Below are 25,064 nucleotides of genomic sequence, written 5' to 3' on the forward strand. Positions count from 1 at the left end.
ATTATTGTACTCTGACATTTTTTGAGACTTTTAATTGATGCCTACATAGCTCACTAAAATTATTAAAAGCTTAAGACCCACTCAACTACTCAAGTTTAGACACTGCAAAACCTAACGACTATTATCTGAACATGCACTAGAAAAGGAAGTAGTATTTTGCCAGCATGATATGCACATTTTCTGTGACCAAAGGAATGGTACAAGCCAGATGCACACACACGCTCCTAAATTATTCTCCTCCACATCTGTCAGATGAATCCGTTTCTTTTTTCCAGAGGGCCCACATCCTTCACCAGGGAGAAGGAACAGGACATGGGAAGAGGCAGTGTGGTACAGGAAAATGCTGCCCACTCTTATTTCAATGTCAGCACCCAGATCCAGCCATTACAATTCCTAGCAGAAGTGGGATGAAATATGCAGCTCTACCCTGCCTGGAGCATTCCCAGTGTGAACAGAATCTAAAGGAAACTTACTGTGAAGTTTTAAGAAATTCCTATTAAGCCCATGCAAATAGCAATCTTTCAAAGCCTTGTAAACCGGTCTGGAAATTTGGGCGGATTTTTACAGGGAGGCAAAAGGCACATCCTCAACACAAAGGCTGAACTATTGCCAAATTTAATCCTTGCTTCAGAGCTTGGGGGCACTGGAGCATCAAAGAAGGACACCAGAATATTCTCACACAAGCAAAATAGCATACTTTTCACTAGCCTTATTCTTGGAACAGAACTGTGTTGGCTGAAACTTTGAAAAAAATTCAGCCCAAAGCAGACATCTGGCATGGAAAAATCTGTCTGGACTGAACTTCGGCAAAAGTTATAAAGTCTCTAAGAGTTAAGCCTTAAAATGCAAAGGGTCACACAACCTTATAGTACAGGTGGCACTAGCAGCTCTACCTATAGTAAATATTATACTTTAAATCCATTTCAATTGACTCAGCTGCCAAACCTATTCTTTAAAAGCACTAGCCACTGTGTGTATGTATATATCTCTATATGTGTATATGTATGTTTCACCCGAACTCTACAGCATAAATCCACTACGAGAAAATGCCAGATTAAGTTTCCACCTGTATTTTTTCCTCCTATGTAGGTCATTAAGAATCAGCCACTATTAACTGGCTTCCAGGAAAGTTTTAAAAATTAGCTATGGTATTAATTACCAGAGTGAAATTAAAAATTGGAAGGTTTTTCTGTTCTGTGTTTTACCAGAAAAGGTTTTTAAAAAAGGGAAACAAAGGAAAAGTTCAATGCAAGCTCAATATTAGTAACTCAGGACAGTTCCTGTGGCTCTAAGCTAGTTGTACATAAAATAGACTAAAAGCCTAGGGTTTTGTTGGTCTTTTTTGTTTGGTTGGTTTGTTGTTTTTTTTTTTAATTTTTGCTTCTAATCCTATGAAATTGTGACATTGTAAACAAGAGGAACATGAGAGTCAAAATAAAGGAACAAAGGGATAAAAATTGAAATGGAAGAGTCACCTGTCCTTTGCTGCTGTTACATACTCTTACCTATCTCTTCTCCTGCTTTCTCTCCACTGCTTTCTTATTTTTCCTGTCCTCTGCATGCTACAGCTTTACCTATGGACATACACTCCCACTCCAGTAATCCATGTTTTTTTGAAAGTCAAAGCAGAAATAACATTCTCAATGGAAATCTCCCCAGCCAATTTAATAGCCCTGTTTCTTTCCTTTATTATATAGTCCAGAGGTTCTACAGAATTCCATACACATTTGGCAAGGCTACTATTGCAACCAACAGGTGTTCTACTATAGAAGATGAAAACCACACAACAAAGTTAAACTTGGAAAAAAAAAAAAAAAAAAACCAAGGCCAAAGCAACTTGAGGCTACACTTCAGAAAGATGACTGAACACAAGACCAAAGCTTTTAAAAGGAATCTTGTTCTACACTGGTATTGCTGGCCTCCATATAGGACAGGAAATTATTTATCCAAAGAAGGCTTTTCTGTTGTACTTAATCCTATTTAAAACTGCATATTGGCCTGTTTTCTATACTCAGTGATGTTTGGCTTAAATTCTGTGTAGTCTTCAAAGTGGCATATAACTCAAACTAGGCTTATAAACTCAACCCAAGTTGTTTGCTATATTTACAGTAGACTAACATCCTGGAAACAATACATGATTTTTGTTGCCCTATGAATATCTTTTGTGAAGACACAGAAAGGAAGGACAGCCCCACTGTAAGCAGTTTCATACTGAGGGTCATTACAAACACATCCCAAAATACACTCTGCACAGGACCCCCAGAGTTCAGGGGAATAAGTTTTCTTCATATATATGCACAGAAAAAAAACAGTTTGTTTTTCCCCTGGAGAAAAAAAAAAATCCTCTTCTGCATACATGCACTGACAGAAAGCTGAGAGTTACTGGTGCCACCACAGCTTCAGTGGGGTACAATGTGGTTCCGAGATGTTGGTACCTCATCACATTCTCATTTAATCAGCTGTACTACTAGATCCAAATGGTAACACACATTTCTAGTGCCTCTAAAACAGGCTGTGAAACCAAACAGCATTTGATTTTACACCTTCTACTTTTGTCATAAAACTGTTAAAGCTGCTTCTTTTTATTTTAGCCATCTTTGAAAATAAGTCATGGTTAGATTCTTCTTCACAAATACAATTTTGCCTTTCTATGTGCTTAACTAGTTCTTACCATACAGTCACATTAAAATCCTAAGCTTTTCAAAGCAGGTGTTCTCAATAAATAATGTATTCTTCCAAGCAGAAGATTATAAAACTAAGTTTCAGAGGAAATAAATGCTATTTTCAGAAATGAAGTATTCATCAATACACTGACTTTCTCCAAGCTCAGCTATGAAATATGGGAAAAGCTTTTCCCTGTTTAGCCTTTTTTTGTGTGGTGTTTTTTTTTTTTTTTTTTTTTTTTTTTCCCCAGCTATCCAAATATGTTTTCACAACAACTGACAAGAAGGAAGGCTGGCTTAATTTCCAAAATTCTCTTTCCATAACTGCCATGTCCTACCATACAGCTACCAGGATTCAGAATCAGTAGATCTCTGCATAATTCCAAGTATTGGAACTGTCAACACATGAAGTAGCAGAGCTTGGGCTTCAGCCATCACTTCACTTAGGAAGGAAGAGAACCAGTTAATAGCAGTGATGCACCAGTTCCAGCAGAAAAATGAAGCGTGTCCAAAAGAAACTTTGCAAGTTCCAAGTGAGTCAAAGGAGGGACACCACATTAGCAGCCTAACAAGAAACACAGAAACATGCTCAAAGGACCCACTGTGAAAAGTACACTTCTTTGCTCTAACGAAGCAACGACCACCTAAGGAGGTGGCTCTGTGGTCTTAATCAGTCACCTACTTAAACGGTCAAGAAATCTAACTTCAGTCCATTAGGTAAGAGAAGTTTTCCATTCTTCCAAATAGCAGTTCCTGAAGAGTCTAGAGCAGCAGAGTCCATCCGTCAGGAAGATTCAACTATGGATTTGGGCAGACAGGAGACCAGTTGCAGAATAAGCTATATTAGGCAATGAAACCTGCAAATACTAAAAATTCCTATCATATATAAGCTTTTTGTTCAAATGAGCTGAAAAATAACTTCTGGGAAGGTTGAAGAGAAAGGTCAGAAAGATCCTTGCAAAAAGTTTTAGAGAGTCTCCTTCTTCAGACTATTCTGCTCCAGATTAAAACAGTAAAAATTAACCAATGCCCAGGGTCTTAGAAAGTTGTATTCGATTAAAAGAGACAACTAAACACACAAGCCAAGCCAGAAAGTAAGTAAAGTTTACTGATACAGATTACCAAAATAAATATTTGTCACAGAATGTGTATCTGAACCTAGAAGTAGCATAGAAGTCAACTAGACCACAGAAAAATGAAAATATACTAGTGAAGTGCTCAATCAGCTCAACAGGGAAACACTATGAAAAACATGACAAAACATATTAGGCAAAATTTTAATGAATGCACTAAATTTGACTTCATTTTGTACAGATCAGTTTTCAACACATCTTGCTGAATTTCTCTCGGAATCATTTGCACCCATATAAATAATTAAACCCATCAAGTGCGCCAATTCAGTTTATGCAGTTAAGCTGTTTGTAAGTGACAGTGTATATATGTCCAGAATCACCCGTAGCTTGTCTTCATTTCACTCACTTCTGAACTGCTGAATGAAGTGGTGAGAAGTCCGGCAAGAATTAAATATTCTTTAGAAAATGGCCTGTAAAGCAACACTTCTGCTTTATTACATCCAGCAAAAGCAGCTCGCCAGCATCTTGAGGATCTTTCACTGTGAACTCCTGGTAAAAGGCAGGCATCTGAAAAATGGAGCTACAGCCTCTGATGGGGAAGGAATCAGCTTCCACTATGAGGACCTCATCCTTTAAAATATGATTGGCCAAGTTTCAAATAACTTGAAAGTTGTGAAAGAGCAATAGACTGAGGTGCAAAAAGGATCCGATCCACAGAATTTTTTTATTTTTTTTTTAAACAATACTTGGTAAATAGCATAAAACCATTGAACTGGAAGCTAGTATAATGCTTGGAACTAAAAATATAATGCTTCTACAAAGGTATCACAGAAAACTTTCAAGTAGTTTTTCCACGACACATGCAACTGGATGGATGGAGATCTGCAGACAGATCACCGATACAACACAAAATAGCCACTATCGACAAACCTGTCTGAAGTCTGATCCAAAATTTTTTTCAAACCATGCCCCTCTTCTCTCCCCCACCTCATTGCCATCACTACCAACCTGAGCATCAGTGTGATTTTATCATGGCTATCCAACAGAAACTGATACAGAATCACCAGGGGCATCCCCTTTGGGCATCTCCTCAGGGACACAAAAATATGTTTGAAGAACTGGAATTTCTCAGAACAGCATCATGTATAAGTCCTATACTCTCTAGCGGTCCCCTACATAAAAAATAATCTTGATCCATTCTGAAGTCTTAGACATGAGGGGAGTCTCTGGTGAGTAAGTATGCACATAAGACTGGTGTCAAATGGGAGAAATGGGGTACAATTACACATGCTGTGGAGCACCAAGAATTTTATGACACCGACTCACATAAAAAACCAGCTGTTTCAAAAGTATCAAGTTACAAAGAATCATAAGTACTGGTGCCTGCAAAAGGGTCAAGGCCGTGCTGAACTGCCCACTTAAAAAAAAATCCTGACAGATGAAGTCACTTTGGTGGAAGTCCCACAGGTTGTTACACAGATGGTCTGGGGACATGTGGAGGGGCCCCTGTCCGTGGTACTTAAGCAACCACCACCCTGCCCATCACACCCACACTACCGCATCTGCTCACAGTACTTGATGACAACACTTGCACACTCAGGTACATGCAGCCGGAGACACAAATAAATAGCCTGCCAAATGCTCAGCTACCATCGAATTGTCAGCCAAGACTGTCTTACTCAATTGTAAATTCAGAAAACATTGTCTGCTTAACTCTGGGTGGGAGAAAAAGAACAAGCAAAAGGAAAGAAAAAAAAATAGACAATCTTTGAATACTTCATCCTCTAAAATTTGGCTGGAAACAACTCTTCATTCTAGAAACTGCATCTGCAGAAACCATCAGGAATTTGTCACAAATTGTTTGCTAAGAAAGTCTCTCTGGAAAGAAAGTAATGCTGTTTTCACATTTGTTGTGCCATATACACTTTTAATACGTTCTGTGAAGGACGAAACTCACAGGCAGCGTAAAATTCATTACAAAAATATGTCTCAAGACAATATATAATAACTCAGAGAAGGCAAAAAATGTTAAGTAGGCTTGGACAGTTTTCCCTCAGGTCCCACATCTTTAAAAATCCAATTTTTTTTTTGTTGAGTGAGGTCACTTGAACTTTTAGATAACAGAGTTTATGCTTGACACATCCATAAATTAAATCTCACTAGAGAAGAACTGCCTGTCTGTGTATCTTTTAAGCGGCAGCCAACCTATCCACTAGAACTTAAGAAAAATATAAAAACCTTCTCCCTGTCTCCCTTTGGAAAGCAGAGTGATCAAATCAGCAAATATAGAGTGACAACTCAGTCTAGCATGGAGTTTCATATGTGCACGTAAGAAATAAGGCCTAAAACTCCAAAGCAAACCTTCAACCCACAGCAGGAAGTCATCTAAGTTTAGTTTGGTTTCAGCTAAAACAAGATTCCATCTTAACAGGAACCTGTTGCTCCAGAAGAAATACTGTCTCCAACTGAAATCCGTCATAACAGCTGTGAAATTTTGGATCTGTGATTTAATGAAAAATGGTTTTCATAATTCATTTAAGGATCAGTCAAGAGTGGAGGAAGGGAAGACAAACATATCCTAAGCTCATTAGCATTCTCCTGCTGGGACCTATGTCTCATTAACCAGCTGTCACAATAGACAGGAATGCCATACCTTTGCAGGTGCACTGCTATTAAGCTTTGAGAACACTTCTGGTATCAGGGGAAATCCTTCAGACCTACAGGGATTTGGCTCCAATGTGAATCTCAGTTACTTCCCTTGAGCTTGGCAGATAGTGTGCTGAAGCTGAAAAAGCAACAAAAAAAATTCTTGAGCTTATGCTCTAGAGTGGTGGCCTGGCTGACAGTGTCAAAAATAGGTAATGCAGCCCAAAACAAACTTTCTGCTTCGGTTTGCCTACTTCTGGTACCCAAGCTGTTTAAAGTCTAAGTTGCAGACATACTGGAACAGACTGCATCTGGGCAGTCTGGTCCTAAAATGAACGGTAGAAAAGCCATGGTTTGCTGTCAGTCTTTAAACTTTCCAAGACTCCAGCATTCTGAAAGAAGGATGAGGAAATTTTTTTATTTATTTAAAAAAAAAAACCCCAGGGTACTATCCAACTAAAATTACCAGTAGCTCAGAGTATTATAGATGTAGACAGGAGAAAGGAAACAGCACATTTTAAAAGAGTCCCACAAGAAAATGGCTAGAAAATATCTAGCCAACACTGCGCATTTAGAAAGAAGTGCAAATCTCATTTAGTGAAATCAAACATTTTGTACCTTTTAGGAAGCACTTCAAATCATAAAAAGCTTCTCACTGCAATGTTTTTTCATTTTACAGACAAGTAAATAAGGAGGAGGTCCCATATATGCAAGGCAATGGGTAAGCATCCTACTAAGCAGGAGTCTGGCAGATGATGACCAACTGATACAAGCCATTTTTATATGCTCTGTGACAATACAGAATAGAACCAGAAGATTCTCTAACAATTCTATGTTCATAGGATAAACTGTTGTAAAAAAATGGAGCAAACAATGGCATAAACATGGCAAATGTGACTCAGCTGTTTCTTTGAAAACCCTTCAAGTAACTTTTACCTGATCAGAAAACAAGAAAGAAGAAAAAAAAGGGAGACTGGTTTAGAAAAAAAAAAAGCTTTAAGCACAACAAAACAACATTCCGACAAATGGCACTATCTGCATTCAAAGTTTCAAGTCACAACACAAAATAGCGACACAATACCAAAACACCCCATCTGGTTAAGTATGTGGAATAAGGTTTTCATAACAAAGGAAATGGTGCACAAATTTAAAAATTACTTTAAATGACACATGACTAGCCCTTTCATTTAAACTCTTATCTTAGTCATGAGTCTTAGTCTGTTGTCCTCCCCCAAAAGCATGGAAAAGCCCTAAGATCTTCAAATTCCTGCACTAAGATCTAAAAGCCTTAGTCCCTCTTCAAAGAGGTATCCATCAAAAATAAGGACATCATCTGCTACTACTTGCAGGTGCATCAGGCTACTCTCAGGGAAGATAGAAGCACTTCAACCATCTGCTGGAGAGGTAGCAGAAATCAGGGAGTAGGATAGCAGAAAGTGAAGAGCAGATAGCTATACAAAGAGAAAAATACATAGATTGGACAAGAGCACTGGAACATGCTACAGCAATAAAATCTGAAAAAATATATTTAAAAACCCTCTGAAGTTCAGGTGAATTTACACTAAATGGGACTGCTGACCTAAGAATGGGACAAGGAGTTAATATTGGCAGCTGCCTTTTATGAAAGGTAGAACACTACAGAATTTTACAAGAAGGGAGAGAATAAGCAGAATTTCCTGTAAGCAAAGAAACAAGTGTTTTAAAAGGAAATCCTACAATATTTACTTGTTAAGCGATGGCCTTATACAAGATGACCTTAAGGCCGATAGAATTAAGACATCAGAAACCAGGAGAGAGAAGAGCATAAAAGAAGGTGTCCCATCAATTCTTCCAAACCAGAACTGATGAGGACAAGCGGAAACAAATATAAGTGGACTGTATGGATGCACTGCACAAATTTGTTGCAAATGGAAGCTAAATGACTGAAAACACTACTGGGAAATAACTAATCTTACAAAGGTGCAGAGGTTTGCAAAATGGATGAAAACTGTACTTCCCATGTCTGCAGTTCCCATTTGTTCTAACATATATAATGGAATGTAATACGTTTGTCTGAAAGTGCAAAAATAAGTCAGCTCATAATTTACCTTCAAAATTGTTTAGCCATATCCAGGAAATATGTCTAGACATAGCTACAGTTAAATTATACAAACAAAGCATTTGAAAAAAATCAGATTATGCAATGAATATTACAGATTTAAGCATCTGAAATCTAGCCACACTGAGTTAATCCTGTATCAAATCTTGAATAACTTAGCAGAGATAGCCTACTGATTGCACATGCCTTGTACTTTGCATCCCAGAGAATGCTGAAGTGCTTCAGAAAATTAATATGGGAAATGAATATAAGGAAATGGGAATATGACAAGATTTAAAGAAGTCAATAGCAGTAGCACATAGCTGCTAACTTTCAAGCACCCTTTATAGGTGAGGGGAAGAAAGTCCATCTAAAACAAAAGAAAAACATTCCCCTCACTGAAAAGGGCTTGCTGCAGAGAACTAATTCTGATCTTCTACCAGAAGACAGACCCACAAAACTGCACAGCTCTAACATCTTATCTGTTACACAAAACATTACTTCCTGAATGACTTTGTTAGAAAAAGACTGCAATGAATTATATTTGAGTGCTACCAAGTTAAAAAATCCTACTTGCTTTTTACCAGCAAAAGAACAAGTTGTTGCTTTGTAAGACACAAAAACCCACTAGGGTTAAGTGAAAGCATTTCTCCTGGTTCCATGGGAAAGACTGGTTTCTGAGGAAGCAGAGAATGAAGGAGGGTTGCCTATCCTAAAATCAAGGAATTTCAAGATCCTAAACCTATGTAAATAATCCTGCAGATGTATAGTATATAAGCAAATAAAACATTTTTGCATCTGGATAAGGACTCTGTGGATGCAGATACTCTAAAGGTGAGAGGGGCAAAACCAGATAAACTGTAACATTACTTAAGTTCATGATATCATGCCAGGTTTCAATAAGCAAATGCAGAGTAACTTTTCATAGGATCCAGAGCAGATGTAATGCTCGACTCAAGGAATATTTACTCATTGGAAACAAATGCAAGACTGTTGTGAAAACTATTTGTGTAAATTTAAAATGCAATGCAATGCCTCATCTGAGAAAGATCCCAAATTCATAAACATGTCTCACTGGAAATATATTTTTGTAAGAATGAACTTTAAAAGAGAAGAAATATGAATATATCTGTCAGAGGTTCATCTGGGTAGTTTTATACAAGCCAGAATACACTTTCATAAATTTGCAAAGCTGGAATCAGGACTGTTGCCCAATGGAAGCATTTAGTTTTGTACCTACACACAATTTCTTTTTCTTTAACGTCCTGGAACATATGCAGTAGAGTTTTTACCTTTTGCTTGTGATTTCTTACAAATCCGTATGTAAACATGTCCAGAAAAATGCAAGGCTATTTTTCATTGTTTAATGTGGGGGTCAGACTCTGGAGTCTGCCTCTCTCAGTCTAGATGAATTCTATTTCTTGACTTCTCTCTAGGAGTCAAAGACTGCTCAAGTCACCATCCACTCAAAGAATGTATAGTTCAAAAAGTTATTCAGATGGAACCATACAGTGCTGGGCTAATAACCACCTTACTGCAACAGCATGTCTACTACAAACAGCAGTCTGGAATAGCCTTAATGCTACATTCAACAGATGTAGAATATCAGCTCTTCAGCATAAACTGTATGAGATTCAAAATAAAATCACATCACATGCTCCCGAAGGAGGAGGGGGCAGCGGAAGAAACAAGAATGACATAACTGAAAACTTGCTTACCAATAGGCCTACTAAGTCCTAAATCTAAAGCTCATGTCAGATACCATCTTACTGCTTAGAGACGTGAAGTCAGTAACAAGCTGAAGGAATTGGATTACAAATGTATGCGACTTACTGTATATCTTAAGTCCTGTGGCTACATATGCTCCTCTGCTTAATTTAATTCTGCTATGCAAGTAAATCTTTATCTCCTCATGACAGACAGTATAAATAAAAGGAAGAAAATCTAATAGTTCCACAATAGAAGTTCTTACCCCAGCAGTCCTGGATTTACCTAAAGCCAATTTATAAAAACCTCTGTTAAACATAGTGACCATCACAATCACAACAGAGACCTGTTCAAATAGAGGGAAGCCTACTTGAAAATTTTACTAAATTAATTCCTCCTGATACAGAACTGCAACTCTTTTCGCAACACCAAAAAACTCCCACAAAATACGATTTGATTTAACCTTACTAATTATCCTCAGTAACATCATCTTGCTTAGTAGTAACAAATGAATCTTAACATAAGAGAAACAGATTAGGATTTTCTGCATTTGCTCGTAGAAATTATCCAAAAAATCCTTCATACCCATAGTTGAATTTGACCTCTGACAAATAAAGAGGGGGGAAAATTTAAAAAAAAAATTTAAAAAGCATAGTAAGTGTTAGGGACTAGGCTCTCATGAGTCACTCAAAGTCTATGACCGAGAACAGTGTTCATAAAAAACCTCAGTAAAGCTGTATTTGTTAACATTCCTTTAACATGAGACATAAAACACTCCAGAATTCATTCTGAAATAAAATAGGAGTGTGAGATAAACCTACTTTAGGAATTGAATGAAGAAGGTTGGAGGGCACAGGCCCTCACACGTATGCTACATTATTACATTCCACCCTCTCTTGTGTGTCCCTGTAGAAAATGGAAAAACCTGGGAAAGGTTTTTCTGATTCAAATGCATGATCTCAGTTATCTTATGACAAAATAAGACAGAGAACAGTCCTCAGAAACAAATAAATTGTACTTCAGATCTATAGAAACATTTCCATGTACTACTTGAGATAAGGAACAGGATAAAACCACATTAGATTTCTGTCCACCCCCAGCCCCCACTTAGGAAAGAATTAGATGGAGACACTGTCTAGCAGTGTTCTCAAAGCTCCTAGCAGACACATGATCCCCGACCAAAACAACATTTCAGCATCAAGGGAACAAGACCTAACTCTAGGAAGGGCTGTCATGATGGTACCTCTGACACAACTGAACCTCTTGCTCAAGAACTCTGTATTTGTTCTAGATCTCTATCACTTGCCTGGTAGTATTTTCTGCTGAACCTCAAGGATTGCTTTAACTTGTCATGTGAAGAACATTCCTCTCCATAACCACTTTCTTAATGACACTGTGAATTATCTCAGTTTTCCACTAAAATCTTAAGTCTCAGGAATTAAAAAAATTATTGTAATGATAAAACCCCCTCATATACCTACATGACATACATTTGTTAATCTACTTTTACCTGGAGAAAAAGTCTGTCTTTTCATTTTTAGAGATACAGAATAATTTATTCCTACTACTGTTTATAAATGCTAAGACTACTTGTAAATTTATGGAAAATTTTGGTTGTTTGTTTTGGTGCTGGCCTGACAAAGCATGGCATACCCAGGGCGTTTCATGGATTTGTTTTGGGGTTTTGTATTAGGCACTGGGTTTTTTTAAAGTCTTACTTAGTAGCAGCACCTGATAACTTTGCCACAAGGTAATACCTACTACAAATAGTTAAATCTATTTGCATCAGTACAAATTAATTCAAAGATACTTACAACATGGAAGCCACGCATAGGGCAGAAACTAGTAAGTGGTGAACCAATTGGCTGCTAATTTCTTCTATACTGGGGCCACTTCCTCATCCCACCCCGCTAAGCTGTTAAAGAAGAGTGGTTACGATAATCATAAGATGTTCCCCGCTGCTGTTGCCTACAAGTTGTTTAAGTGAAACAGAAAATAAGGTGTGGTGCACCAGTTGACAAGACAGCACGAGGCTTTTAGTTCTTAAGTATCCTAGAAAGTTCCCATTCCTTCATTCCTTTCATATCTTCTTATGCTTAACCCAAATTAAATGTCAATTGCTGGCCTTCTTCTTTGAAGGATTTTAATAGTGTGTTAGTAGTAGCACCCAGAGGGATCAGAAACAGTCTTTGATCTGACCTTTCTGCACATACTGAGCACTTCTCACTGCTTGATATTATCTAGTACTCCCTCTAAGGATTACTTTCCACAATTAAGTCTGTGAAGACAACCAGGTAAATCAAAGCTGGTTATTTATAATTCACTGACTTTATCCTCCCAATCCTGATCCACAGTTGGGCAGGGGGCCTCAGATGCCACTGCAAGGTATATCCAACTGGCTAGCAACCTCTCCAGAAAGAGAAAAGCAGGAGCGAGCAAGCAACATCTTACTATCATCTCTGACACAGAACTCTTTTTAAAATCTTTCAAGGAAGATGCTGGAGTTCAGTATTGGACTCCGACAATGTTCTTTTACATATGGGATCCAAAAACAGAGCAGATAACTTCTCAGGTCTGGGGAACTTCAAGGATGGGAAAGAACATGATCGTAGAATGTGTTGGGAGGGAAGAAAAATAAGAGGAGATAGGTAAACAGCTCACTGTTTAACAGTTTCCATGCAGTATGCAGGGCCCTTTGCTGCAGCAAAACATGGTTTTCCTTCCACATACAGGTCTGCTGATATCAGAAAGCACTTCCAAGACCTCCTCCCTAGCATGCTCCTCCCTAGAGATTAAGTAGCCTGTTCCAGTTTCTTCAATGGTACGTACCTTTTTGCTCTGCTAAATAACTGGTAAAGTCAGGTGTCTGGATTCCTCCCAGAATACTCCTCATTTGCCCCCACACTTTCCCAAAATCCAACAAATGATACACCAGGCAAACAAAGAAAGCAAACATTTTTGGCTTTCCTCAGGTCAAACCTTGAAGCCTTGTGTGACCAGGAGCCTCTTCAAACAGGCAAGAAAAAACCTAACTGACAATCCACACAGCAATTTCCCCTTGGGGACACACACAATTAAGTTGTTGCCAGAAGCTTTCCTTCAAATCTTTACTAGGATGGAAAACAGAGAGATGCATGACGTTGTTACAGCCATTAACACTGTATGGAAATTCAGAGCACAGGCATTCCCTTGTCAAAGATTTAAGAAAATAAAAAAATCTCATTTTGTGCCCAAACAACCTGTTGACCTAATTTCTACAATGGATTCCAGCACATTTGTTCACAAGAAGTTACAAGAACAGTAATATAAATTCATAAATAATTTGCTGTGTAACATAGAGGACCACACCTGCGTGGAAAAGCATTATGCTTTAATCTGAAATAGAAATTAAGATAACCTGTACGTAAGAACTAGCCCATTACCATAATGATAACAGTAAGAAGGAGAGACATATACTTTTGCAATTACTTCACTGAAGGAGAGACACACATATATAGTTCTGTGGTCATATGACATGATCTTAACCACAACTGAGGGGGGCAGGAACAACAACAACAAAAAAAACACCCACAAGTGAAGTCAGTCTGTAATATTTTTTTAAACAGATAACCAAAAGCATAATTTCTATACTGGCAGGCACACAGTGACATCATTTGCCACTGGCAATCATACTAGAAGAAGGACTTCAGCAGTGTTTATTCAGTCAGATAAATAGATAACTATCTTAAGTATCAAGGTAAACTATCACACTTTACCTAGCATGAACCTTATAATCTGTTTTATAATCACTTCCTTTTCTCTTCACTTTTATGAATCTAGCAAAAGCCTAGAAACTGTAATCATCTGCCCCTGCATTAAACAGTTTGCTTACCAAGGTCTCCAACTATACACCCAAGTAGAGAAGAGAATAAAAATAAGAGAAAGTACACGCTACAGTTTGCAAGTGAATAGTATTACACATATTTTATAAACTACAGTTAAAATGAATTCTTATCAACTGAGGGAGGTGACCTGATTGAGCACCATGAAGACATTCTAGATGAGCCTGCACACTGAAACCCAGTATAGGCTGTAATGCTAGATGCACTTGTGCTGTTATAAAGTGAAAACTAGACCACTTGTTTGCACTAAAAAGGGAGGGAGGGCAGGGGGAGGGGGAATGAAGGGAAGGGGTTAAAATATTGAAGCCGGGAAACAAAGTATTTGAGTGTCTTCTGTCAGGCCATCATCTCCCCCTCCACACACACCCCCTCCTTATTCCTCACTCCCATGTTCCATCTTCAAGCAGAATGCTTAAACGAAGGGAAGAGCATCAAGCTCTTTCTTGATAGGGGTTTTATTTTGCCAAAACCAGATCTCTGCTTCCTTCTCTTAATTCTAAGCCATTAATGATTATCTGCAAGAATAATCTAGTGAGCCTACGTTGGTAAACTGTAATTAGAAATCCCTAAAAACTTCAAAAAAACATTGACCAACAAATACCCCAGTGCACTCCCCAAACACAGAACCTTTATTCCAACAGGAACTTTCAGTAAAAAAAATGATGTGTGAACAGCAGACACTGATGTTCACACAAGCATACTGCATACAACCCAGCAGGCGATTTTTCTGTTTTTTTTGGATTATGCCCTGGAGGTGCTGGCACAATGGAATTTCAATACCATAATTGCTTATTTCTCTGTGTGCCAGCCTCTGAAATAACAGGTAAAAAAGAAAAAAAAATAAAATAAAACATTCTTTTTTAAATTACAGGAATCACAAAATAAAATGTTTTTAATTCTCTAGTTCAAACGATGTAATTTATAACCATGACTCAAATAGAGAAGAAGCACAAAAGAAGGGAAAATACAGAAATAACATAACGTTCCCAAGGTTCAGTTTACAAGGACCTCACACAAAGTTTTTTTTTTTTTGCAACTCTTACTAGAAACAGTATTATTTGCTAAAAATGCAGTAGCTGCCAAAAGCTATGATCCATCTAAAGCAAACATGTTTAAGATGGAAATAGAGTGTTAATGCTGAAGAAAGACAGAATTGAGTATACAAGTTCTTTTAAAAGTGTTGAAGCAACTGCAGTACAGTGTTAAGTTTGGTTTTCATCCTTCTGAGCAAAAACTGACTGCATTTGCAGATAAGTATCTAAATTAGAGAAGTACATTAAGACAATAACAGAAGTAATCAAATTTCAAACTTTCTAATTAAACCTCTTTTTCCTGCAGAAGGTTATTGGGAATTCAACACTAGCCTCGGTTCACATGATAGAACAATGGGAAAATTTTCCGAATGGTTGAACGCTAACCCTGACAAGTGTGGAGAGCCAACTACAATACATTATATGGTAGCATAACCTGCCACCCACGTTGCTGAGAGAACAGCTTTCAAACACATGCACCGAGCTGTAAAACCACAAAATCCCTTATTACACATTGTCCCTTACTTAAGGTGAAATACGCTGTCCCCCCCTTTTTACAAATCTTGGTGCTTTTTTTAAACCTTCATCTCTGAAGTTTATTTAGCAGCTAACTAGACTGTTTTTCAGACTTTTTTTTCCAAATGCCATTTTTCCTGTTTTGTTTTCTAACCAAAATAAAATCATGTTTTTATAGTACACAGTGAAGCCTGTTATGTCTTTCACTGTTTTTGTTTTTTGTTGTTTTTTTTTTTTTAAATACTACTTCCACCTGTGTGATATTATCCAACTTTTTCAAAGGAAATCTCTGATATATGACTAATTCATTTGTGAAGACTTATTTTTGGAGCGAAATAGTTTCCTTTTTTTAATAAGGAGATACATGACTCATCACTGGTAAAGTAAAAGAAATGATTCCATCATGCTTTTGATTGGAAGACCAGATATTCTGTTATTTACTGTGATTCTTTTCCACTGTTACACAATTTTAATATATTCAAAAAGATAAACTGCCACAGTATGTGTGGTTATAGACTCTGGCATTCATGTAAGTCAACCATCGCTGTAGAATGACAAACATACTCCACCCTCATTACAACATGTTTGGCTAGTAACCACAGCATCTTTGCCTTTTCTGAAAAGGGTACATTATAATAAAAGCAGACCAGCAAAACAAATAATACAAGAGTACCTGAGATATTGTAAAAGTAATAACAATTGTTAGAAAACATAACTCAGTGTGGAAAGTGAACTACTTAATGATTTTAGGAACGCATATAACCTCATGCTATGAAAAAAAGATCACTGAAAAATGCTGGTATATAAAACTTCTTTGGTTAATGATTCCCCCCACCCCCAACCCCACATGTCTGCTGCTTGAATCATTGCATTCCAAGATAGTTAGAGGACATACACACTTTCTTCAGGGGTTTTCGGTTGCAACTTTGCTGGCAATGGGAATTTTATTTGCAAGTGTTTCTATTCTACTGACAAGGTCAATTAGTCCAACGAACGATTGGTTGTTCTGTCTGATAGCTCAGTGTATTTATTCAAGCAAGCACTTTTATAACCCACAATTGAATGCAGACAGTTACCCTTGTAAACACGACCGTCCACAGGGATTTACACTACATTCTGGGCATGTAAAAGAAAAACATGCTTTTCCTTCCCTCAGCCTGATAGCACATAAGTTTGATTACAGCTTGAATTTCAGGGAGCAAAGGGCGGGGGCGCTACTGTTTTAAATATATATGATCTATTGTACCTAAATATGTATATTTGGACCAATTCCTAGGAGCTAAAGAACACAGACATTTGATTGATCTCCCTAGGACCTCCAAAAATTTGGTAATGCTATCAAAGAGAGACAGATCAGCATCTCTGCTCTATCCAGGCATTAAAAAGAAAAAAAAGCCATGGTTTAAAAGAAACAAAGAGATGCTATATGTAGTGCTAAGGGTTAAAGGCTACATAAAATGGTTTCACAAAAGCCAGAAGCACAGGACTAAGGGGGGGGGGGGGGCTAGAAATCAGCTGCAGGAATTGGTAGTGCTAAAAAAAAGACTATTCCACAGCTCTAATGAGAATTTTTGTAGGTCAGCAACACAGCCATGGCCCTGACAAAAATGTGTGTGGAGGAAAAATGACAGATCATAGTCTCACTGAACACTTTAACACACACATGTACTCCCTTCATACAAAATCTTCTTGCAAAGAAGAGATTCCTCATTAGAATGGTAAAGGGGCTTGTCTATTAGTACACTTCTCTTCGTTATTCAAGTGTTCCCTGAAATCCTTCAGGGATATAAAGAAGGTAAGAAACTATCATGGAAACTCAGCAATCTTTCACGGCTGTATTCTACCACTTTGGCTATTATACAAATAACTACAAAAATTGAAAAGCCTACTGAAACCACCTGAGAAGTCTGTAGTACAGGAGACAGAGATAATCAATAAGGAAATATGGATTCCATCAAGCAATAAACTTTGTGAACAACACAGGACTATACACAATATATTGAACCTCTAATAGCTATTTCATCAATACTAAAGCACCACTGAAAACAAATAACTTTTCTGAAGAATGTTACCCAGAAAAATTGGGTCAGTATAACAAAGTCATGAACAAATAGATTTGAACGACTGCAAAGGGGAGTGCTTTATTTTGGCTTAACTGAAGAAGGAACTTTATACATAAGTGTGTATATGGTGATTTACCTTGGTTCTGTGGGGGTTTTTTTAGGTAGATGTAAATTATACAATCTACACAGAACTAATTCATTTGAACAAAAGTGTCAAGCATTCACAACCTGGTACCAACGAACATCACAGTTACAAGTTTCAATCGGTCAGGTGTAAACTGGATACAACCCGATATTGACTTTGACCTGGGATATTGGTTCAATAGCATAGAAAAACTGCATAGACTACAAGCAAATCACTTAACCTTCTTACAAGACGACTGATACTATTACCATTTTACAAGAGCATTATCATCCTACATACTTCAAAAGAGTATTGGAGAATACACTCATCTAAATTTGCAGTTGGTTTCCTATACTGTTCTATACTTGCTTTAAGGCTACAATTTTATCCCTACTTTTTAAAAAAATAATAATATAAGAAGTTCAAGTATTTGGTGCTCTCCCTCTCACATACAAAGCATTATCTGAAATCTGCCCCTGTTTGCCATAGAAAGGACTGGAATTTGTTGATAGTATTGTAATTAGGATATGCTAGTGGAGGTTTGCATCAAAGCCTCTGAAAAATTCCCCCATCATATTGGAGGACAGTTTCCCTGCATTGATAACATACTTTTTCTTTAAACCTCAGGTTTTACACCATCCATACCTGTAAAAATTTTTCAGAAGTATAATACATAACAAACAAGCTTTAAGAAATCTAATCAAATCCTCCTACTAGAACTTCATCCACAGAAGAAAGATGAAACCATGTAACCAAACACTTGCTACAGAACAGGTATTACACAGCATAACACATATTATTAGTGTCAAACTGATTAGTAAGTTATCTTGCCTTTTCTCATTGGCAGTGGAGAGAGAAGCCCTTTCATTTTTACAAGAAAAGTCATACACATTTTCTAATTCCTTTTCTGTAGTAGAACTTAGATCAAATAACCATGAGAAGGGTTATAATTCCAGATGAGGTTTTCACATATGTGTAAAATTTTGTGCTTCGATCAGTTCCTAGCTTTTATATACTGGAGCTCCCTCGAGGAAAGCTCTGTGCTTCATCAAGTTCCTGCGTTCCACGGAACTGCTGCTACTTTCTTTCACATGGGTTTTCCTTTGCTTCAGAAGGTAAAGTCAGACTGACAGTATTAAAAATACAGGGCCTCTTTAATGTACCCTTGCCTAATTGAGCCCCTCTGTGGAAAGAAAAGGTTCCTTCATAGATTCATTTTTGAATGCTGGGACACATTTTTTTTCTTGTTTTGTCTTTCTACATGTAATACATGCCACAGCATAAAAACATTTAGTTTGCCTCTTTTTTCTAAGATCAAACAGAAGAGATTTTATTTCTCTTAAAATACCATTTCAGAGCAAGGTAAGAAAAATGTTTAACAATTTTATGATGATGTGTGGACCAAAATAATGTTCCATTCTTCAGAATTCTTCTAGATCTGATGTGGATCTCATGATTTGTGCATGCGTACTTTGTATGCAAAAAAGGCTATTGCAGTAACTGCATTTCTTATAATTACATAGTAAGCTCCATTTCAATGTATTACTATTCCAGAGCACAAAAAGTGAGGGGGTGGGGGTGGTGGAAATCACAAACCTGTTCATAATTTCCACAGTTTGAAGCATATATTAGTTGATTTCCATAAGCATAGGAATCATGAGCAGGTCATATAATCTACAGTGATGATGACATTGGCAGGGAACAGTGATGTTATGTCATTAAATTAGCCTTTCTTTTGTAAAGTGGGGTTCATGTGAACATCCCAGCTGGTGACTCACAAAAATATCCTCTCTGCTGGAAAGTGGAAATATGGAGTACCAACTGCATCAAGTGGAAATAACCCTGCTTCCTAAACTTGACTCCTACCCTTGACATCCATCACAACACATAACTAACCAATACCAGGGGATCATTCTACTCCCCTGCTTTGCAGATTGCCAGTACTGGTAAGTTTTAGGTGTAAGGAACAGGTACTATCTGCATCCTGATGAACTAAATCCATGTCCAACTAGCATAGCAGCAAGATAAAAATCAAAGTGAACAAGCTGATATGACCACCTCACCTGCAGAGCATCCTAGAGACAGATGAGAAAGACTACAGCTTGAAATTCTGTAAAACTAAAGCTTACTCAGTCTTTTCTTAGCATCAAGTGTAGTTTGCAGAAAGCAGACTGAATATTTTAATGGACATTTTGAACCCAAGGAATAATTAGGGGTCAGAAATGCATCTTTTCTTATATGGTAGAAAGAACACAGAGGAACAGTTACCAACCAAAGTACTTGAAGCCTAGTCAGGAATCTAAATAAAGCAATAACAACTCAGTACTCTATCTTCAAAGGAAAGCAGTTTAAAACGCACCTTAGAGATGTCTGATCAGAGACACAGAAGCAGTACATTTTCTTGTTTCATTAGCTTGCAACAGTCCTATGACAAGTTAGTATCTCCTTGTTCCTTGGTATCTAAGTTTACTCCCCTTACAGAAAACAGGTTGAGATTGCTGGCTCTTGAGTTTCAGAAAATGTCTAGACAAGTCCAGCCTCTTCACTACAACCACTGGACAGTGTAGGAGTAAAGAGGATCAGACTTCCTTAACTGCCTCTCAGAGAAGCCCCCCAGTTTGGGCATTCCTCTGGTTGACAGCTCCTTGCTCTAGTGCAGAATCTCTCAAATCAGTGAAGAAGTGGCCCTGTCCGTGGTGCTCGGCCACAATGACACACCACCAGGGAGACTGCTCTGCTCTTGACAGCTCTGGAGCACTTGGCTACAAAGCACCAAGACCAAAAGGGCTAGAAAAGCTGAAAACAAAACAGACAGCAGTTCAACAAAAGACAACAAAAAGTCAAAACAAAGGACTCACACCATTGCCAAAGACTTAAGGTAACATGGCTTTCACCTGTGTCTTCAAAGTCACCTTGAGAACTGCATCTTGTTGAAAAGGTGAAGCAGGCTTTTGTTCCAGGTGGAAAGTGTACAAGCAACTGAGTTAAAGCAGGCCTCTTCCAAAGCAACCTTCAATAGTCAGTATCACTCTTTGATGCAAAGCTGCTACATAGGAGCTCCAGTAACAAAGTGTCTTTTCCCTACATAAGGGCTATCCACTGCTGCCCAGTGATAGATCATTCCATACTATAAAGGCTGTTAACAAGGAAAGTTAAGTTACCCTGCTCCAGCAGCATTGTTTCAGACTGAACAGCTTCCAAAAGAAGCACAGAGCAAACACCTTGCTTACCGAGGTTACACAAAGCCATGATGCTCTGTCTGCAGATTTGCCCTACTGCATAGACATAGCACATTCACAGTCAGAAGCCTCTGGCCCATCCCATGTCTGTCTATCCCCCTCCAAAGGGGTATTTCTGATCATTCCCTTTTAGGCCTGAACATTAGTACATCCATTCTGCCATAGGGATTATTACTAGCCTTAAGCAATTTGAAAAGCAGAGTACATATAGCAATGCCATGCACTAGCAATCATTTGGTCCTGTCACAAAGCTTCCCAGTTTCTCCGAAATACACAAACAACTAAATGAAAAATACATCCTACTCCAGACCAAAAATCATGGGAAAGTCCAAAATGGGTGCTGGAAGAACTAACTCCTCCTGGAATAGGAAGCAAATTATACCCATCTAGTTGCATCTTACCTAGATACAGCCACAACATGTATGCCATATTCTCTTGTTGAGTCCTCTGCAGGGCACAGCAGAATAGAGGACTTGGTCTCTTTCAGGAGGGTTTTGCCTCTTAAAGCAACTTTAATTTTGGGATTAAACACCAGTGGCTTCTCAGATGTGAACTAATGCGACACATGAATAACTATTTTCAGAAAGTCTCACCCACACCTTCCCAGAGTGTCTTTTATATGCAAAGATGTAGAACTAGCTAATGCAAGAGTTTACAGGTGTCTTGCTTTGCTGTGTAAAGTTGATGCATTACAGGCTGACAGCAGAAGACACTGAAACAACTAAGTGACTATAACCTGAATTCCTACCTTCACTTAGCATCATAACACTTAATCTTTTTATGGCAAGATGAACTACTGATGACCTAAATGCCGTGGAGAGGTACAAAGACAACAAGCAGGTGAGCATTATTTGAACAGACCAGAAATCTCTCACAGCCAACATTTCACTCACATTTGTTGCAGTGGGTTATCTTCATATCGTGAGAAAGAGTAATAACTTTAATCACATACTAAGAGTCTGGATACTGTTCCAAAAATGCCTCTATATACTATCTTGTCCATCCAGACTGTTTGCACCATTATGTGGGAGAACTCTGAGACTGGAAATGAGAAAATATTTGCTCTCCAAGCTTGACAGCTATGATAAAAAAACACTTAAGTCAGACGATAAGGCTTACTGCACACAACTGTAGTTCCTCCAGCTGAGCAACGGAATAATACTGCAGATTATGATGGCTGTTCTCACCCATAGGATGGGGTACAAGTGACTCATTTCTCAGAGAAGAAGAAAAAAACCGATCACAACTAACTTTTATTCAGAAAATAATTTCATCCCAGGTTCCAAAAAGTACATGCCAACATACTAGACCACAAATTAAAGCTAATCTTATATCAGTGATAAAACCTAGCCTAACAGCACATTGCATTGTTGCAAAACTTAGACCATTAGGAAGAGAACACATGGAGGCATCATAGGACTTTCATTAGACACTATGAGCTGGGCAAGCATCCATGGAAAAATATAAAATGATTTAGCTGGATTTTTCCGCCCAGTTAATCAGTCCCGAAGCCAATGGAATCATTGTATAATTAAGCAGATTTCTCTAAAGAGCTCCTAACAGTTCACACTGCTTTAATAACCTGCCTATGTGTCAGAGAAGCTGAAGAAAAGCGAAAGTCTCAGGACTGAAGGAAAATTTAAGAAACACATGCTGAGTATCAAGTAGTTTAGGAAATATGAAAATTTATAGCAATATTTAACATCACAGTGGCAACAAAATCACTAGTATTTTACAGCATCAGAGTGTTGTACCTCGTTAGTAAGCAGCTTGGCCATGTTTTCATCATGGTTTTGAAGTAAAAAAGCATGTGAGCATGTGGCATACATAAGAATGTTGCATGAGAGCAGTAATACTACAGTCATATTATTGTACTATAAGAGACACCAGTAACTTGGTTCATTTAGAAGTGCCTTTTCTAACTAAATACATTATGTATAGAATCCTGTGTTTAGCAAGAAAACAGCTGAAGAAACATTGCCTGAGAAACTGCAGAAGACCAATAGCTTATTATACATTTTATTGTTTCTATAGATCTTTAATAACACATATACCCTCAAAAGGGGACATTTACCACTGTGTAAGAAAGTTATTGCAGCTATATGTATAATGTTGTACTAAACATTATTATAAAAGGATAACCGTTTAGCTATTGGACAAGTAGACTACAAGCACAAAACCAAACTGATAATTAAGGACAACGATGACATCTAGTGGACACTCGGAAAACAGACCCACAGCCTACAAGGAAAAAATCCAGCTGCTATTACTGTTACAGAGCATCCAACTCCCAAATTACTACGATGCAATTAAGAAGATTAAAAGACAGAATTTGCAGCTGATGGAAGTCAAAATAATGCGATTCATTTTGAATTAAATATTCTTTTGAAAGAAGAGTCAAGACCCTTCCATTTAAGATTTAGAATAAAAGTATAGGTCAAAACTTCAGAGACATCACAAATCTTTGAAATGTATCTATCTATATCCTAGCACCAACATACAGGCATACATGCTTACTACACTTTATATTCCCACTGCGTTTACAACCTTCTACATGTAAGTTGCTCTTGTTGGGACTTCAAACACTAAAAAACAAAGCGAAAACAATAAAAATCCCGAAACAAAAATTCAAACGACTATTTAGCACGTTCCTTTTCTCCTCACTCTGATCCTTCTATTATTGTAATACCTCCCTTATATGGGAGGTAAGTTAAACCTTCCTAATATATCAGCCAGTAGCTGCTGAGCTCCAGAGAAGAGGAATCTGAAACATGAGCCTATCATAGCTCAGTATTAGAAAGACACCTGCTCATGAGTAACTTCATTAATTTACACAGTGGACTTCTACAAAGACCATGGATTGTTTTAAATCTGCTCTTACTATTTATCAAAAGGCTAGCAAAACTAAGCAGTTAAAGCAACTCAAATATTTCATTCAGTTTTGAGATTTCAGTTGCTCAAAGAAACTTTTTCTGGCTAGAAGTGTCACCATGAAAAAATACTGGGTTTGATTATTACACTTTTGTAAATGAAAACATTAAAACACTACAAATCTAGGCCTCATTCGAAGTCTTAAGCATCAAATGTCATATCTACAGAAATGGAAATTGGATTTTGCATATTGTTAGAAACAAAAATACTGCATCCGTTCCAAAATTTCTACATCTCACTGACTGTCCAGTAGTAAAAAAAAAGCATTCCAAAAGATTAGAAACTCTACTCAAAAGTAAAACATAATTTATTAATACATCTGATAGTAACTCAGATTGGACTTCCAATTTAAATTTATATCTTTTTCGCTTTGTATATGATTTTGGAAAAGTTAGTGTTGCTATTCCCCCAGCTCTCACCATCAGTAGCGGCTAGTCAGCTATTAACAAATGTGTAACAACGTCTCACATGAAGATTCTCTAACCATCAGAATACAAAGAAACCTTTGCATAACTGATGATCAGGCCTTGTGTCCCAATTTCTTTTTACCAGCATCTCAAAGTGAGCCTTGAATCAGATGCTACTAGTTATTAAGAGTACATGCAGCCTCCCAAAAATGAAATCCAGACTCCAAAGATAGTTATGCACCATACACAGCCATAACTAAAACCTGTAGTTTTAAATTCTGATTACTAGTGAGACTCAATAGCTGAGCAACCCATTCATGAAAACTTGAATTCATGTCTTTTTTTTTAAAGTCTAAAAAAATGCAAGTATTAAAAGCTACGTCTCCCCTTTGACGTGCGCAATGCATAGGGTTTACAGACATTTTAAATGAGATCAAATTTTAACAAATTTTAAACAGCCCTGTTCTTGAAAACCCCACTCTTTATTCCATTACAGCATCTATATATCAAGTCTATGAGAACCACGTTGGTAATAGAGCCTGATAAAAAACAGAAATCAGCCTAGTAAATTTACAAGATAAAAGCTAAAAGCAAACATCAAAATAAACCCAGCCACTTCCACCCTTACAAAGCACAATCCCATATTTACCTGCAAAAACAATTTTACTATGTCAGATGTTCTAATGAGAGGACTATTTTAAGACAG

General features: G+C 37.6%; 1 protein-coding gene across 9 annotated transcripts in view; it reads right to left on the minus strand.

The window, feature by feature from the left end:
* The window catches only part of ANAPC10 (anaphase promoting complex subunit 10), a 115,309-nt gene that overhangs the window by 80,927 nt on the left and 9,318 nt on the right, over positions 1–25,064 (minus strand). For 2 of the 9 annotated variants that reach the window (XR_010372746.1, XR_010372745.1), the window contains exon 5: positions 6,390–6,521. The exons of 6 other annotated variants lie outside the window; for them this stretch is intronic. The gene's annotated coding sequence lies outside the window, so the exon portion shown is untranslated. Of the gene's footprint in view, positions 1–3,749; positions 4,304–6,389; positions 6,522–25,064 lie in introns of those variants that run through there. One more of the 9 variants, XR_010372747.1, reaches the window with a different exon arrangement.

The sequence above is a fragment of the Phalacrocorax carbo genome, chromosome 4 (assembly GCF_963921805.1).
Source record: "Phalacrocorax carbo chromosome 4, bPhaCar2.1, whole genome shotgun sequence".
NCBI classification, from domain to species: domain Eukaryota; kingdom Metazoa; phylum Chordata; class Aves; order Suliformes; family Phalacrocoracidae; genus Phalacrocorax; species Phalacrocorax carbo.